We start from the raw sequence: 17,782 nt of genomic DNA on the forward strand, positions 1-17,782 counted from the left end.
CTTGACTTCTGTTGTGTCAACAGAGTGAAGGGTCCGCCCGATGATTTGCCTCTTCAACATCTGCAAATTCTTTCTTAAACACCTGAAGCCGATTTATAGTTTGCACAAGAAAGCACATAAAAGTTACTTTTTTCAATTGTTAAAAAAGGTTGCTTCTTGGTTGACATGCTTGGAAGGAATGTACCCCAGTGTGTTACAAAGAGTGGCCGTGGGGACAGAGCTGCCCCATAGATCGTATTAGCTCACAGCCCCTTGGCTCAAACATGGCCACGTCACCACGTGTCGTTACAAAGGAGTCTGGGAAATGTAGTCACTACCCGAGTTGTCAAGCATCCAGAAAGAGGGGGGCACAGGGGACAGTTTGCCATAATGTCATAGCTTGTCAACACCAGCAGAGGCCCGGAAGAGGAAGATAAAGTCACCAAATGGCATCCTAGCTGTCCAGCCCTACTGCGTTAACCATGGAATGCTGCTATTTATTATAGGATATAAATCACTTTAGTTACAAGGTGGGAGGGGGTAATGCTGTAAACTCCTGAACCGAAGAGAGCCTTTTGAATGATGTTACCATGAAGAAAGATTTTAGAGTGTGCACTCTTCTAAGTAAAATAAGGTTGCTATTGCGCTGTGGGTACGGCCCGCCCCTGCCCCTCAGTTACACAGGAGGGCTTGAAGCTTCTTTCTATTAGTCTGTAACGGAAACATAACTGCACTGTTCCCTAACCCAAGGTGTTGGCATCTTTTACACATTTTTGGCAAGTTTTTTTTAACTGTTAACGCAGCACGGTTTTGCCATCTGCACGTGCACCCAACCCACCCGGGCTGGTTGTGAAGCCACATATTGTTGGAATTTCCTGTAGAGACTCTGATGCAGGGGGTCCGAGGCAAGCCCGAGGAATAGCCTCTGAGCAGGAACTCCCACTGAGACAGAAAATCCCGGGGCACGTTCTGAAAACCTCAGGTACAGCCTGGTCTGCAAACCTGTTTTCCAGGGCTCCAAGAAAGACTGTTCTTCTGGGCCGGAAACCCCCGGCCTCGATGAGTTCCCTGCGTTACCTCCTGTTCTCACTGAAACCGTCCATCACCTCCGGCTGGAAAACTGGGGACAGAGAGCTGGTGTGATGAGGTGAGGATGCGGCAAACACTTTCATCCACTTAAGTAAGATTAGGGCTGTTCTGCCTGTAGATGTTTGTGTTAACGCTTCTCACTTTGTCTGCAAGTGGTGTGCCTGGTAACATTGGGAAGGTGTCCTTTCATTTTTCCAAATGCTCTTCTTTTTCTTTGCTCCGCGGCTAAGACTTGCATGTTCCCTCAAGCCTCCATCCTGAAAGGGTCAGGCCAGGTCCCCCCCACCACCCCCCAGACTGCTCACGACCCGGTCAGGCCAGTTTCCACCCCGCTGGACTGCCCGGGACTCAGTTTCCCCCACCTGCTCAGCAGCCGGCGGCTCCATTGGAACTCTCTCCCACCGCACACAACAGACACCTGGCACCAGCCACAGTGGCCGGTGGCCAGACTGACCCTCCTGCACCTGGGAATAGTTTGCCTTTTACCTAACCCGTTGTCCCAGCTCACATCCTGGAACCCTGAGGCACCCGCCTGGAAGAACAAGAGACTGACCCCTCCCCTAACCCCTATCCTCCCCCCCCCCAAACCCCTCACCTCTAATATTTAACACCTGCCACACTTCCCGCAGTGGGTGGGAGGAGGGATGAAGTAAGGGAGGAGGAAATACTGCTAATACCAAGTACATCAGTTAATAGTACAGATATCCTCCCGTCACCCCAGCAGGCTGAAATGGGAACAGAGTGGCCATTGAGGAAGGGCGGCCTTAAGGGACAGGCTGAGGATCTGAGAGGTGCAGGGTCAAAGGGTGGAAGGAGAGGGGGAGGGCAGAGGGCTGCGGTGGGCGGGCGTGGGCCGGCGTGTTCCCAGAGGACTGCAGACTGTCGCAGGCACTGGGTCAAATTGGAACCACTTCCCTAATCCGTGGGCCAGACCTCCTTTTTTGATGCTTGTACGATAAAAGGTGAGAAGGAAATTTCAGAAACTTAAGAGACAGACCTGTCAAAGGATGATTCTGTCGCCTCTGTGCTCTGCCCAAACCGTATTTAGAGTTATCCAAACAGGACTCAGAGAGTTTCCGTCTCGGGCAGGCGTGGGCGTGGCCTCTGGCTTCTCCCTTCACCCCGGATCGTGCGGTGAGGCTGCAGCTGCACCCCCACCCCCGCCCCCCGGGCCCCGCAGCTGCCCCCCTCCCCCCCCACCCCCCGACCCCAATGGGCTGCCCTGCGGATCTCCATTCAGTGCGGAGTTCCAGACGCCGCCCTCGGGGCGAGCTGCTCTGGGCCGGCGCCTGAGCGTGCAGGGCACTGGAGCGGGGCCAGGCCTCCCCACGAGGGGGCTCCACCGGGCAGTCCGCGCTCCGGGCCTCCTCCTGGGTCTCCGTCTGGGAGCGGCGCTGCAGTCGGACCCTTCCTCCCCAGCCCTGGGGTCCCTGTCTCTGTTCCCTTCCCAGGTGTCAGACTTGAGGCTCTGCGAGCTCTCCCCACCCTCTCCGGCTCCCTCCTCCCTTGAGACGTCACGGGCTGTGCCTGCCCTTGAACTCTGTCTCAGCCACTGCCTCCTGGAGGACGTGCGCGGGCACAAGTTCTTCGTGAAAAATGTTTCTTCTTTCACCAATGTCTGCCACGCCCCTGCCCGCCCCCCACTCAGCGCCTCTGTGTGAAAGCAGACCCCGGGGGAGTGTGTCCACAGCTCTGAGAGTCTGCTTCCAGGAGGGACTTGCCCCACGGGCTGAAATCCGAGGCGGGGGGCCCGGAATCCTCCACCCGGTGCGCTCCCGCCTCCTCCTGGCTTCTCCGTCCTGGGAGGGTGAGGTCTCCTCCGCTCAGTCCTCAGCGCCTCGCATCTGGTTGTCTCGGATTACCTTAAAAGAAGAGAACATAAAAACAGGAACAATCTGTATATTTTCAGATTTTCCTACTTAAATTTTCTCTCTAAAGTTTAGGAAAAAGCATCATTATATTGCCATCTTCTGGATCTTGAGAATGCCAGCAGTGAGCCACAGATACTTACATCCGCATCTGTTCACCTCTCTCTAATCTGGGGCTGATGTATTAAATACACTTCGTATAATTAAAATTATTTATTTAGTTGACTGGAAAGGTTCTGTAACAACTCAATACATATCAAATATATCCAGAGGTCAGTCGTTTTTGTTTGCAGAAGATGGAGGCAAACATATATGGTTAAAATTCACAAGGCATTTGGCAGTCACCTTTGGCCATTAGTTTCAGACTCTCCCAATGAAAGTTCTCGAGATTAATGCTAATATAGGCATTGAGTAAAAAAGCTTTTCCATTGCTGGTGGGGGAATATATTAGTCCAGTCCTTTTGGAAGGCAATCCGACTGCATGTATAAAAAAGAAAATACAATACCTGTAACTTTTGCTCTAGTGAATTTATATATTCATTCTACATCTATTCCTGTTAATGTATGCAAAGATGCATATATGTAAAAATGAACATTCTTATGTTGTTTGTAAAGGGCTAGAAAAACCCAGAATGTGTAAGAAAGTAATGGTGCTATACCTATGCAATGTAGTTCTCTGAAGTTGATGAAAAATAATGTAGTTCTAAATATGCTGGTGATAATAACTGATACTTTTTTACTGGCATATGTTTATGTGGGAAAAACGACATTTGGATTTCAGCCACTAGTCGAGTGACACAGTCAGATTCTAAAATTGGCACATGAGGCAGTACAGTACACTCTTAGCTTTATAACCTATGATACAATAAATAAAATGAAGTAATTTCAGTGTAAATAATGTCGCGTGGTTGCTCCTCAAGAAACATTTAAACTAACAGGAAGAAAAAACTTAGTGCTCTGTGAAACGCACATCATGGGGCGAAATTTACTGGGCAATGTCATTTACTTACATTGACTATTTAATAATCAGGCATTAAAGAGTCACAGTGATCGTGCCTGGTATTGGTTGGGCCCTTTCTCTGACTACGTACTGTCCTACATGCTTGGCGTGTGAGCAGTCAGCCGATCCTCCCCGTGACTCTGGACAGTTGGAACACCGTATTCCTGTCTCCCGAGACTGAGAGCGAGGAAGACCGAGTGAGTGCTGGAGATGACACAGCCAGCCAACGGTCCAATCGGCCGTTGTGTCCAAATATTCTGCATTCGTATGCCATGCTCTTTCTATCACAGCCAAATGGGCCCACGGGCCCACGGGGGAACATTATTGGTGCCCATGCTGGCATTCGAATGCTTAGTAATTCGAATGCTTAGTACGTGAAGTGCCAATCACTTGGCCTGGCACATGGTAAGTACCCAAAAATGTGGACTGTATTTCTCATTGTTATTATGATTACGTGGAGTGGAAAGACGGCAGGTCTTTTTCCTAGCGACAAGCATCCTTCCCGCCCAGCACTCCCACTGAGACCTCCCAGCTGCGTCGCTGCGCCCTGGCGCTGACCTGCAGCAGAAGCCCCGTGAAGGTGGGAGTTGTGTCCGTTCTGCACGCTACTGTGGTCCTGAGGCTGAGGGGAGAGCTCCTGTTAAATGCTCAGCAAACATTTGGCAACTTGATTGAGAAATCATAAGATCCTCTTGTTCCTTTTTCTTTGTTTTTGACGATGATATTGGTATCATTGACCTTCTCTTGGCCTCCTGGTCTCTAGAACTGGCGTGCTTTGAGGTGGTGCTTCTCAAGTTTCAGTGGTTATGAAACCTCCTGGGATCTTGTGAAACACGTAGCTGCCGGCGAACAGTGAATCCCCATAAAGCCGTACTGTGAATTTTCTCGCTTTCTTGCATGGCCTTCCACCCTGAATTTGGTTTGCACGTCAAGACTGGTGATGTCACACACATATGGCGAGGGTATAAAAATGCATAATGAAACTTTCTGGACTAGAGCACCTCGAGGGCAGGCTTCCCAGCTGGTCTGAATGTGGCTCCAGAGAGCAGGGAGGGAGCGCTGGCAGCGGGGGTTGCATTGTAGTTCAGGGTGGGACTGGGGCAAGGTCAACGCCAGGCAGTGGCACACATCACTTTTGCTGATGTCCCTTCAGGGGCAGTTAGCAATCCGGTTTCACCCAACTAGGAGGGAAGGTGGAAAATGTAGGCTTTATTTCCACATCGTCACGTGCCCAGTTCAGCATCAGAGCTCCGTGACGACAGCACATGGGACACAGAGCATCGGAGCCAAAGCCAGCCTGTGCTGCAGTTACTAAATAGGCATTGGATGGGATAACACCAAGGATGTGAAGTCATCTGCGTATGGTTTAGCACTGTTACAGGTTCTGGCTCCAGTGCTGCAGGTGGCTGTAGCTGTACCTTATGTAGGGGTTTTCATATGTTCCGTAGCATACCAGGTGGGCTGAAGGTGGCACTTAGTGGACAAGACAAACAAAGTGACATTTATTTCTGGCAATCGCCAGGCACCCGACGGGGCACCTTCACACTGATTTTCTCATTTAGAAGAAGCAAGAGAGAGAAGAAGAGAGAGAGTTCTGCCCCCCCAGGGCCAACCGTCATTGAAATGGCAAGGAAGGTAGTTTTCCGTTCCTAATGTGTGCTTTTCCTTCCAACAAGGCTTTGCCAAGAAGTGCTTTATGTATGTGCGGTTTTGCAACAGAATGTGGAACATAGAACATAAACGAAAATATTCATCTGTGCTAAATGCTACATAGGGCTTAAGTACAAAGGAAAGTGTAATTTGCTAAAATAAACACTTACACATCCTTTGGGGCCTTCCAAAACCTGGATTCACCTGCATGGTCTGTAAATCTGATTGGTTCAGCTGCCTCACCGCTGGACCCCAATTAACATTCATTTTTTTCTCTGCCCAAACTGCACTAATAATCCATACGTGAAGGCAAAAAAAGCCAGGGATCGGGTGAGATCACAGTTGATTCCTTTTCCTGGAGCTTTCCCCAGCGCCCCGGAAATATGACCTGCTTTGGATTAAAAGATACTAGAAACTTCTCACAGGCCAGAGGCTCCTGTGGGAAGTACTCTCGAGTGTCCTCCATGACCCCTCGGTCCCCATGTCTAGTGAGCCTGCATCCAGATGACTTTCTCCAGGGTACCCCGCAGCACGAGCGCCAGGGTCCCACCCACCTACTGACAGTTTTGGATCATTCGCCTGGAACAAGGCTCTGTCTACCCAACTACGTCTGCAACTCTTCCTCCAGCTTCCGCACAGTTCCAGCAAACACAACGTCAGCTCCTTCGTGCCCACACTGCCACATCAACCACTGGCTCACAGAAAATTCTGCTAACTTGGGATATTTTTCCAGCATCAGCTGCCAAATGCATTCTGGGAAAATCTAACAAGTAGGTGAAGGAGAGTGAAGTGGCTACAGCTGCTCCGTGAGAGATCCCGTTGCCGGCAGAACACCCCGGGCGCATAGCGTGCTTGCCGGTTCTTCCCGGGAGCAGCTGCTGGCTAGCCAGATGGGCGAGGAGAAGCGTTTGAGCGGGGGAATATCTGTTGACACTTGTCGTGACGCCCTTCCAGAAGGAAAACACCTGCTGCTTTTCGGCAAGACAGAATGTACAATCCACTAAGCTCGTCCAAGAAACCAGGAGCAACCTGTTTGTTCTCATGTGGCATCCGCCACCGCAGCCTCGGCCACGTGTCCGGACACAGCAGCCCTGGAGACCGCAGTGATGAGGCCGCGGTGGAGAAGTCCCTTGTGAAGTCCGTGACCTGGCTGGGGGCAGAGTGCGCTGGGCGGGGGGGGGCGAGGCCCGAGAGGGGGCTGTGACAGGCGAGAGGGTGGGCATCGCCGCCTGGACCCCACCGCGGACCGAAAGACCAATATGCAGCTTAATTTCTTTCCCGTATCTTTTCCTTAGCCTTCGTTTTCCTTTTCCTCCACAGAGTCTGCGCTCTCTTCAAGTAGGACTTTTTTTCCCTTTAGCCTGGAGGATTGTTGGAGGCCAAGAATACATTGTTAATGCTACACTGCCAGGCCTCGTGATAGATAAATACTTGGGTTAAGGGTATCTAAAAAATACGCCCTGAATAAGTGCATGAAAATTGGCATGCGGAATTTTCTTGGTTGAAAGAGAAGGGAAAAAAAGAGAGAGGGCAGAAGTCGGAGGCTGGGCACGTGGAGAAGCCTCCGCGATGCGGTGCGTCGGCCCCGATTCCTGAGAAAGTGCTTCACTGCTCTGGCTCTAGACGAGAAGAGACAGGTTTACCAGCTCCTCCTTCCCCGGGAGCGGAATTCAGCCTTGGCACTCCTCCTATACGGTTTCTGAAGGCTTCTCTCACATGGAATATAACATGCTTTAGAAACCCATTTTCGTTATCGGCAGCACCCTATATTTCATAGGCTTGTTGGAGGGACTTAGGGTGAACAGAAGGTCAATTTTATTTTATTTTATTTTATTTTTAACCAGAAGGGACACATCACTCCACAGAGTACTTGATGGTTCTGGGAGTGAAAAAAAAAAAAAAGTCGCCCTTGGCATCCAGTGCGGGGAATCTGGTGGATTAAAAACTAGAAGCTTTCTTCGTTGAAATAGGCCCAATCAATATACTTGATTGTACTTCACTGGGACATCGATCAAAAAGGGATCAAACACTAGGCTGAAGCTTTTCCTGAAAGGGTTGGAAAGTCTCCGGCTGGAGTCATACCTGGGGGCTGCAGTTGTATCTAGGAATGTTATTTGTTCTGCAAAATGCTCCGAGCGCCCATTGTCAGGCCAAATGCAGCGTGCCCTTGGGTCTTGGGAATGCACTTGTCTGAGGAAACATCTAAATATCTCGGCTGGCACAGGGCCACACAGTGAGTCCATCCTGCAATGCTCCGTTGCAAAGGGGGTGGAGAACACGCTCGCACTAAGTGGAGGGTTCTTCCTAAGCAGAGTTATTTTTAAGGCTGCGAAGCCTGGCTCCTCGGGTTTCCACTGTATGTACACAGGATAGGCGCCGCACAGTGAGTGGGGGGGCTGGCCTCAGTCAGGGGTGTGTGGAGGCTGTCTGTGGTAACAAAGGCTGAGGCAGAGTGTCCAGGCATAGATGCTGGCAGGTGGGTAGATGCACAACGGAGGGTGTGGAAGTCCTCTTACAGTGGATTACGTTTTACCTGTGCAATAAGAGTCCTTGGTTAAGAATGGGTGTGAGACAGCAGACGTTGGAGGAAGGAGGGGAAAAGTAAGTGCGAGACGGTTATTCACAAGTCTCTCCATGTAAGAATTCTTGGATTCGTTTACTCTGTTAAATTCATCAACTTCTTCCATTGTACTGCCTACCTATCCCTAGCATTCCAATTATTTTTACTAAGTAGAAACCAGTGAGGACAGACTCACGCCAAGGTCAATGAGGTGAATGTCTCAGGAGGCAGTGATGTGAGACAAACAGCAGTTAAACCCACTATTGTTTCCACTAAGCCCCATGGGGCTGGGAGGGAGCCCTGTTCCTGCCACTTAAAACCTCGGTAGCGTCGCCCTGGCTGGCGTAGCTCAGTGGATTGAGCGCGGGCTGGGAACCAAAGTGTCCCAGGTTTGATTCCCAGTCAGGGTGCATGCCTGGGTTGCAGGCCACGGCCCCCAGCAACTGCACATTGATGTTTCTCTCTCTCTCTCTCTTTCTCCCTCCCTTCCCACTGTAAAAATAAATAGATAAAATCTAAAAAACAAACAAACAAACAAAACCTCAGTAGCATCAACTCACCCATCTTCGAGTCCAACCCCGTGCTCCCGAAGACACCGCTTCAGTTCCAGGGGTGAGGGGCGGGAGAGAGGATCCTTGCTTATCTGAAAGTTCTGCCCAGGAGCATTCTGAACCACGTGGCTCTGACAGGTATCCCAGCGTCTACAGTTACGCCTTTCCTTCTCTTCAGAAGTTCTAGTAGAGAGAAGGGAGGTAGAATTTCTAGCCACTGAGTTAAGAGTATAAAGACACAAGGTGCTATAACCAGAGGAAAAGCAGAGTGCGTCGGTTCAGTGGGAGTGCATGGAAGCTCTCCTTTTTGGTTCAGTTTGTTCAGTGAAGTGGAGATCAAGGGTATTAGCAGAGAGTGAGTTTGTGGGAAGAGGTCTGAAAGAGGAAGTGTGAAATAGTCATAGTGAACAAGTGAATAGACTTAGGCAAAATAGTGTAATTACCACGTAAAGGCCCAGCTGAGGTTCATGGTCATGAATTTAAAGTAAGACCAACCACAGAGGATATAACTGGATTTAACTAGGGTTGTGACTTTGACAAACATGTATATATGTTGTTACATACATCCTAGGAATAAGTGATGGGGTGCAATTGGGAAACTTGGAAAGAGTAGCTTCAACGAAAAGAATCCAAAAATTCTTACACTGAAAGACTTGCAGATAAGTGTTTCATCCTTCTCTCTTCTCATACATTCAGTTTCTCTCTTCTTCTCAGCACACAATTTCCATATGTAAATTGCAAATATATAAGTAATAAAGAGAGAAAATAATAACATGTATTTGTTTTTTTTTTATGTTTGCATGAAGGAAACACTGCAAATATACCCCAAAACTAACACAAATGGTTACTTATACAAATGCTTACTAATAAAAGGTTAGGGGTGAAAGATGGGGCCGTTCTAATCCTTCACAAACTCTTCCAAAAATAGGAGAGGAGCAAACAGGTTGCCAGACATTCTATGAGGCAAATATTACCCTGGTCCTAAAACTAGAGAAAGATATTACAAGAAAAGAAAACTACAGACAAATAACCCTTATTAGTATAAACACAAAGTTCCTAAAGGAAATACTAGCAAACCGAACCTAGCATCATGAAAAAAGGATTGCATATCAATGACCATATGGGGATTTATTCCAGGAGATCGAGATGGATGCAACATATGAACATCGATTAATGTGGTACACCATTTTAAAAGAATAAAGGGCAAAAAGCACATGATCATCTCAGTAGATTCAGAAAAAGCTTCTGACAAAATCCAACACGCTTTTATGATAAAACACTTAGAAGTGTTTTATCACAAAATAGAAGTAGGAGGGATCTTCCTTAACATAATAAAGAGCATTTCTCAAAAATGCACAACTAACATCACACTTAGTGGCAAAGGACTGAAAGCTTTCCTTAAGGATGAAGAACAAGACAAGGGTGTCTGCTTGCCACTTCTCTTCAATATTGCACTGAAGGTTCTAACCAAGGCAATTAGGCAAGGAAACAAAGGCATCCAGACTGGAAAGGAAGAAGTAAAATTATTTCTATCTGCAGATGATATGGTGTTATATATAGACAATCATAAGGAATCTATGGGGAAAAAACTGAAAACTAAAGAAATAAACTAGTTCATCAAGGCTATGAGATACAAGATTTAAATACAAAAATCTATTGTATTTCCACAAACTGACAATGAACAATCTGAAAAAATTTTAAAAGTCCATTTACAATAGGATTAAAAAGAATAAAACACTTTGGAATAAATCTAGCCAAGAAGGTTCCAGATCTAGACACCGAAAATTTCAAAACATTGCTGGAGAAAAAAACCCCAAAAAACCCAAGACCTAAAGGCCTAAGTAAATAGGAAGGCACACTGTGTTCATGAATTGGAAGCCTCGATACTGTTAAGGTGGTGATACTACCCAGAGCAGTCTAACGATTCAGTACAATCCCTATCAACACCCCCCTGGCCTTTGTTGCAGCAATGGGAAAGCTGAATCGAAAATTCACATGGAATTACAAGTGATCCAAAATAACCAAAATAGTCTTGAAAATGAAGAACAAAATCATGAGACATATTTCCTGATTTCACAACTTGCTACAAAGCTACAGGAATCAAAATAGTGTGATATTGACCTAAAGATAGATCAATGGTTTAGAATTGAGAGTCCAGAACACATTTTCAACAATATTGCCAAGAGCATTCAACAGGTAAATAAGAATTCTTTCTTTTTTAAAGATTTTATTTTTATTTATTTTTAGAGAGGGAAGGGAGGGAGAAAGAGAGAGAGAAACATCAATGTGTGGTTGCTGGGGGCCATGGCCTGCAACCCAGGTATGTGCCCTAACTGGGAATCGAACCTACGACACTTCAGTTCGCAGCCCGTGCTCAATCCACTGAGCTACACCAGCCAGGGCAGCATTCTTTAACAAATAGGACTGGGACAACTGGATATCCATATGCAAAAGGATGAATTTGGACCCCTACCTCACACTGCCATATACAAAACTAACTCCCAATTAATGAATACCTAAAGAGAGCTATGAAACTCCTTGAAAAAGAAACAGGTCCAAATCCTCACAATTTTGGATTTGGCAGTGGATTCTTAGATATGACACCAAAATCAAGGGAACAAAACCAAAAAATGATAAATTAAACTTCACCAAAATTATAAGCTTTTGTTCATGAAAGGACACTATAAAGAAAGTGAAAAGACAACCTACAGAATGGGAGAAAATATTTATAGATTATATTTCTGATAAAGGTCTAGTATCTAAAGTATACAAAGAACTCTTACAACTTAACAAAAAGACAAGAAACCCAATGAAGAAAATGTGTAAAGGACATTCCTCAAAAAAACCCCCCACAAATTCTCAAAGGCACATGAAAAGATGCTCAACATTATTATTAGTATGATGAAAGTTAAAACCTCAGTGAGATACCACTTTCACCCTCCCTTATAGCTATAATGAAAGAGATGGCCCTGGCTGGCGTAGCTCAGTGGATTGAGAGCGGGCTGCAAACCAAAGTGTCGCAGGTTCAATTCCCAGTCAGGGCACATGCCTGGGTTGCAGGCCATGACCCCCAGCAACCGCACATTGATGTTTCTCTCTCTCTCTCTTTCTCCCTCCCTTCCCTCTCTAAAAGTAAATAAAAATAAAATCTTTAAAAAAGAGAGAGAAAGAGATGGACAGCAAGAAGTATTGGAGAGTGTGTGGAGAAATTAGCGCTCTCATACATTGTTAGTGAGAATATAAAATGGCACAGATGATTTTGAAAACAATTTGGTGATTCCTCGAAATGTTAATCAAAGAGCCACCGTATAACCTCGGAATTCTGTTCTTAGGTATATGAATTGAATAGGTGTATGTCTTCAAAAGAATTGAAGACATATGTGCATACAAAACTTGTGTGTAAATGTTCAAAGCAGCATTATTTACAACAGCCAAAAAGTAAAACACTTAAATGTCTATCAGCTGATGAATGGATACATAAAATGTGGTTTATCCGTAGAATATTATTCTGCCACGAAAAGGAATGAAGTACTGACACATGTCCCAACATAGATGAAATTTGAAAACACGATGCTAAGTGAAGTCAGACACAAAAAACCCATATTGTATCACTCTCTTTACACCCAATGTCCAGACCAGGCCAATCCATAGAGACCAAAAGTAGACCAATGGTTGCCAGGAGCGAGGGAACACGGGGACTGACTACTAAAGGGTATAGGATTTCTTTTGAGGATGATGAAAATATTCTGGAATGATTTAGAGGGTGGCGATTTCACACTCCTGTGAATATTCTTTAAACCACTGAATTATACACTCTAGAAGGGTAGGTTGTACGATGTGAGGATTATATCCCAATACACAAATACACCAGACAGGGGCTCGGGGAGGGCCTGGCTATCCACTGACCATAGACTGGAGTGAGCTGAGGTATGAATCACAAGTACATTCTCCAGGCCTTGACTGATGACGTGTGGGAAGCACAGGGGTGAAGGAAAAATTCAAGAATGATTCAGAGGTTTGTGATCACCTTGGATTCCACTGATGTGTTATGTATTTGCCCACCTCATTAGAATATATGTTCCTTGACATACATTGACTAAAAATAGAGGGCTTATTGTGGGGGGATCAGAGGTGGCAACCTTAGATATACTTCAGACAAAGCATCCAGTATGCCTCTTTCCAACAGTCTGTTTTATACACTCCAATTGCTCAATTTCCCCTGTAAACAGGAAGGTTACTTCCTGTGTTTGGACAGTTTTGAAAGACTACTTCCCCTTTTGAGTTGGTTTCCCCATTTTAGTTGCTTTTTAAATTTTTTAAAAAATATATTTTATTGATTATGCTATAACAGTTGTCCCAATTTTTCCCTCTTTGCCCCCCTCCACTTGGTACCCCCTTCCCTCCAGCAATCCCCCCTTAGTTCACATTCATGGGTCGGGCAAATAACTTCTTTGGCTTCTACATTTCCTACACTATTCTTGATCCCCCCCCCCATCTATTTTGTACCTACCAACTATGCTTCTTAATCCCTGTACCTTTTCCCCCATGATCCCCCTTCACCTTCCCAGATGATAATCGCCCAAATGATCTCCATATCCATGACTCTTCCTATTCTGCTTGTTTGCTTTGTTTCGTTTTTATTTTTTTTTTTAGATTCAGTAGATAGTTTTGCATTTGGTTGCCCTTTTAACGTTCATAGATTTGATCTTCTTTTTCTTAAAATAAGTCTCTTTAACATTTCATGTAATAATGGCTTGGTGATGATGAATTCCTTTAGCTTTACCTTGTCTTGGAAGCACTTTATCTGCCCTTCCATTCTAAGTGATAGCTTTGCTGGATAGAGTCATCTTGGTTGTAGGTCCTTGCTCTTCATCAGTTTGAATATTTCTTGCCCGTCCTTCTTGACTGCAAAGTTTCTTTTGAGAAATCAGCTGATAGTCTAATGTAACTCCTTTGTAGGTAAATCTCTACTTTTCTCTTGCCAATTTTAAGATTCTTCGTCTTTAATTTTTGCATTTTAATTATGATGTGCCCTGGTGTGGTTCTCCTAGGGTCCAACTTGTTTGGGACCCTCTGTGTTTCCTGGACTTACATGTGTATTTCCGTCACCAAGTTAGGGAAGTTTTCTTTCACTATTTTCTCAAGTAGATTTCTAATTTCTTGCTCGTCCTCTTCTCCTGGCACCCCTATAATTCAGATGTGGGCACATTCAAAGTTGCCCTGGAGGTTCCTAAGCCTCCCCTTGTTTTTTGAATTCTTTTTTCTTCCTGCTGTTCTGAACGAATGCTTTTTCCTTACTTGTGTTTCGAATTGTTGATTTGATTCTCTGTTTCACCCTCTCCACTGTTGGTTTCCTGTAGATATTTCTTTATTTCACTTCATGTACCCTTCATTTCTTCCCTTATGTTTTTGCTGTACTCACTGAGCTCTTAGAGCATCCTGATGACCAGTGTGTTGAACTCTGTATCTGATAGGTTCGTTATCTCCATTTCGTTTAGTTCTTTTTCTGGGGTTTTGTAATGTTCTTTCATTTGGGCCATATTTCTTTGTTTCCTCATTTCAGGGCCTCCTTGTGTTGGTTTCTGTGTATCAGGTAGAGCTCCTTAGACTCCCTGTAAAAGGCACCTGTAAATTGTGTGGGGTGGAGCCTTAGGGAATCATCGGTGGGACAACCCGCTTCCCTGCTTTGTGGTTCTGTGCAGGGAAAGGGCTCAGAGAGGGGACAATGCCACTGCCTAGCTTCTGGAGGTTTGCCTGGCACTCGCCCCATTTCCAGTCCTTTCACTCACTTTCCATACGTGACAGGCGCCTTTCCAGCTGCTGCCCTGGTGGTAAATCCCAGAGTGGGTGGGTTTGCATCCATTCTAAGTCCACGGAGGCCCTTTAAATGAACTCTCCTGCAAATGTGGCAGCTTCTTCTGCTGTGCCAGCTCCCACTAGTTTTTACAGCCAGAAGTTATGGGGATTTATATTCCTGGTGCTGTAATCCTGGGCTTCATGGTCTGGCCTGGGGCTGGGATCCCTCATTCCCAAGGCATCCCTCCCAATTTGTATCCACCACACGTGAGTGTGGGACCGCCCATTCCATTACCAGTGCCTCTCTGTGCCACGCCGCACCTCTGTGACTCCACCCTTCCCGCCTGTCTGGGTGCATGTGGCTTCTCTAAATCCTTGGGTGTCAGACTTCCATAGAGCCCAATCTTCTCATGGTTCTCGTTGTTATTTGTTCCGAGAAAGAGTTGTAATTCTCTCTGTGGTTGCGTGAGGAGGTGAAGCGTGTGCACCTACGCCCCCACCTTCACTGGAATCCCCCCTTTAGTCCTGATGAGAGGAGCCACTGACCTCTACTGACTCTACATTCAGAGTCCGCCGTTCTGCGGAGTTCTCGTCGTTTTCACGGACGGGTGGGCGCCTTTCACCCTGAATTGTGGCCACAAGTTTTGAAATTTTTTTCTGGCAATGAAAGCATTTGCTAACATAATCGGTTTCACTTTTTGTCCATCAGAGTCATCCTAAATGCAGCTGTGTGTTGGATGCTCTCTCTCGGCATGGGCTGTGCCATCACCAGCTTGGAGCTGGTGGATATGATTTCAATGCGAAGACAAGGACCTTGACACTTTGATAAGCCTGCACCTTGTCATTGCAGATCAGGTGCAGTTAGGGCAGTAAGGGAGCTCCAGGTCCCCCAGTGACTGTCCTCGCAGGCCCATGAGAATCTAAACTCGCGTAGTTAGTGTTTGTTAACCAGGCTCATTCTAGACTCAGTGTCTGCAAGTCGATTTCTTCTCCTCAGGAAGTCTGGCACCTAGACTGTGTGTCATTAAAGGGATATCTCATCTTTGGATAAACTACTTCGCTGACATTCTTCTTTGGCTCACATTCGCCTATGCATATTTTTCGAAAAACTCATTTATTGTTCATGGGTGTGGAGGGTGTGGAGGCTGTGTGTGTTCAAGATACTGCAGTGTGAATTTTATACACATTGAATTTCATCAACCCTATAGAAAATGTTTCATTATTTTAATTTTATTTTTTAAAAAAGATGCACAAATAAAATCTCTCTAATTTGATGGAACGCCTGTGTCCATCAAGTGCCCGTGTGATCACTAGATGGCACTCTTGAGCCAGGAAAAGTAAATGGGCTTTTATTAAAAATTCAAACTTTTTCATTATTTACTTTTTTAATTTCAATTTTAATTGAATTTTGGGGGCGATGTGGATAAATACAATTATGTAGGTTTCGGGTGTACAATTCTATACCACATCGTCTGTACACTGCATTGCGTGTTTGCCACCCCAAGTCACGTTTCCTGCGTCACTGTTTCTCTCCCCTTTACCGTCTCCTACCTTATTATTTTTATTTTAAGTAAGAACATTGAGGTTTAAAAGAATAACACAGATAGAAAATGGTAAAGCCCAGCTTTGAGTCAAGATTGGAGACAAGATTTGTCTGGTGGGTTTTTTCCTGATAAGCCCTACCGTATTTCTCAGACTATAAGACGCACCCCGCAAATTTAGGAGGAAAGGGGGCTGTGTCTTATAGTCCGAATGTAGTTTACCTGACTCGCTGTGGGGGTGGCGGCGGTGGAGCGGGGTCACAGGTTATTAAATATTTTACCACATTTTTTGCTTCAAAAATTTTTCCCTATTTTCCTCCTCTAAAACCTAGGTGTCTTATGGTCCTATGTGTCTTATAGTCCTAAAAATACGGTCCTTTCTCCCAGAAAGCAGGCCCACACACTAACAGAAGCTTAAGAAGGAGCAAGAAGATAGTGAAACTAATCTCTGCGTGAGTCTGAGTAACTTCATACATCTTCGTGTATGTGTAAACGCACGCGATCAGTGCACTTCACTCAAATGCTCACTCTGGAAGAGCGTGCATTTAAAAACGTGGCCACATAAAAAATCGAGGACCTGTACCAGCAGTCCCTAAAGTGGACATCTTTGCATCCCTAGGCCTGCCTTGCCGCCAGGCCAGCCTTTCACGAAGCCCTTCAGCAAGATCTGTGACTGCCACGCACATCCTCACAGTGTCACCCGGTTCTGCCAGACGAACGGATGGACAGAGAAGCAAACGAACCTGTAGGAGAACCTTCACGATGCTTGTTCTAGCACACCCCCGAATGACACAATAACAGCAGCTAACAAAGTAAAATGAAATGGTTCAAAGTTTTATTTTTAAATAGGTAATATGTTCATTAGTGCATTAAAATATAAACCATTATAAGGTAAAAAGTCCTGGCCCCATCTCCTTTCTCATCCATCCTGTGTCCATCTTTTCACCCAGCGCCCTTCTGGCATGCATGCCCAGTCAGGCTACGTGTTTGCTAGTTCCCTGGGCGTCCTTCCAGACTTTCTTCATGAAAATGTGAACGTATATAAATGTATATTCTCCCCATCCTTCCTCCTTTTAACCCTGAAGCAACTTACTGTTCTGTATCTTTCTTTTTTCTTCTTAACAATATATTTTGTAAATCTTTTCATATCAATGCATAGAGAATGTCTTCATTTTTTATAAGTGTATAAGATTCCATTTAATTGTCTACTATCATTTACTGAACCCATCCATGAATGAGGCACATTTGGGTTGTTTCTCATCTTTTGCACAATAGCTCACATTTATTGAGCTGAGCTTACCATCCTCCAGGCACAGTGCTAACTGCTTTCCTTGGTCTCACTTCCTGTAACAGCCCTGTGAGTTCAACAACATTATTTCTGCCTTTTAAGGAAGGAAGAAAGAGCATCAAAGTAACAAAGCAACTTGCCTAAGATGTGAACCCAGACTTTCTGCCCTTAGAGCACATTTTTCTACTACTGAAACATAAATCAGTACCCTTCATTGATCTTAGAAAAGTTCCTTCTTTTAAGAAGTTTCTACTTATGTGTTTGTGACTGAACACCACTTGTTTCCAAGATTTTTTCACAGGCATTTGAAGGGTTTGTACGATTCAGGATTCTGCTTCTTTCTACCGCTCACTCTCCATTCCTTTGTGGCCTGTGGAGTGTGTAAAGATGAATCTGACATCAAACTGCATCTGTTAGAGGGAGTTTAAGGAGGAAACGCCTAAAATTATGGAGCAGACTG

Source organism: Phyllostomus hastatus, unplaced genomic scaffold (assembly GCF_019186645.2).
Source record: "Phyllostomus hastatus isolate PE091 unplaced genomic scaffold, TTU_PhHast_1.1 phas_contig_58, whole genome shotgun sequence".
NCBI classification, from domain to species: Eukaryota; Metazoa; Chordata; class Mammalia; order Chiroptera; family Phyllostomidae; genus Phyllostomus; species Phyllostomus hastatus.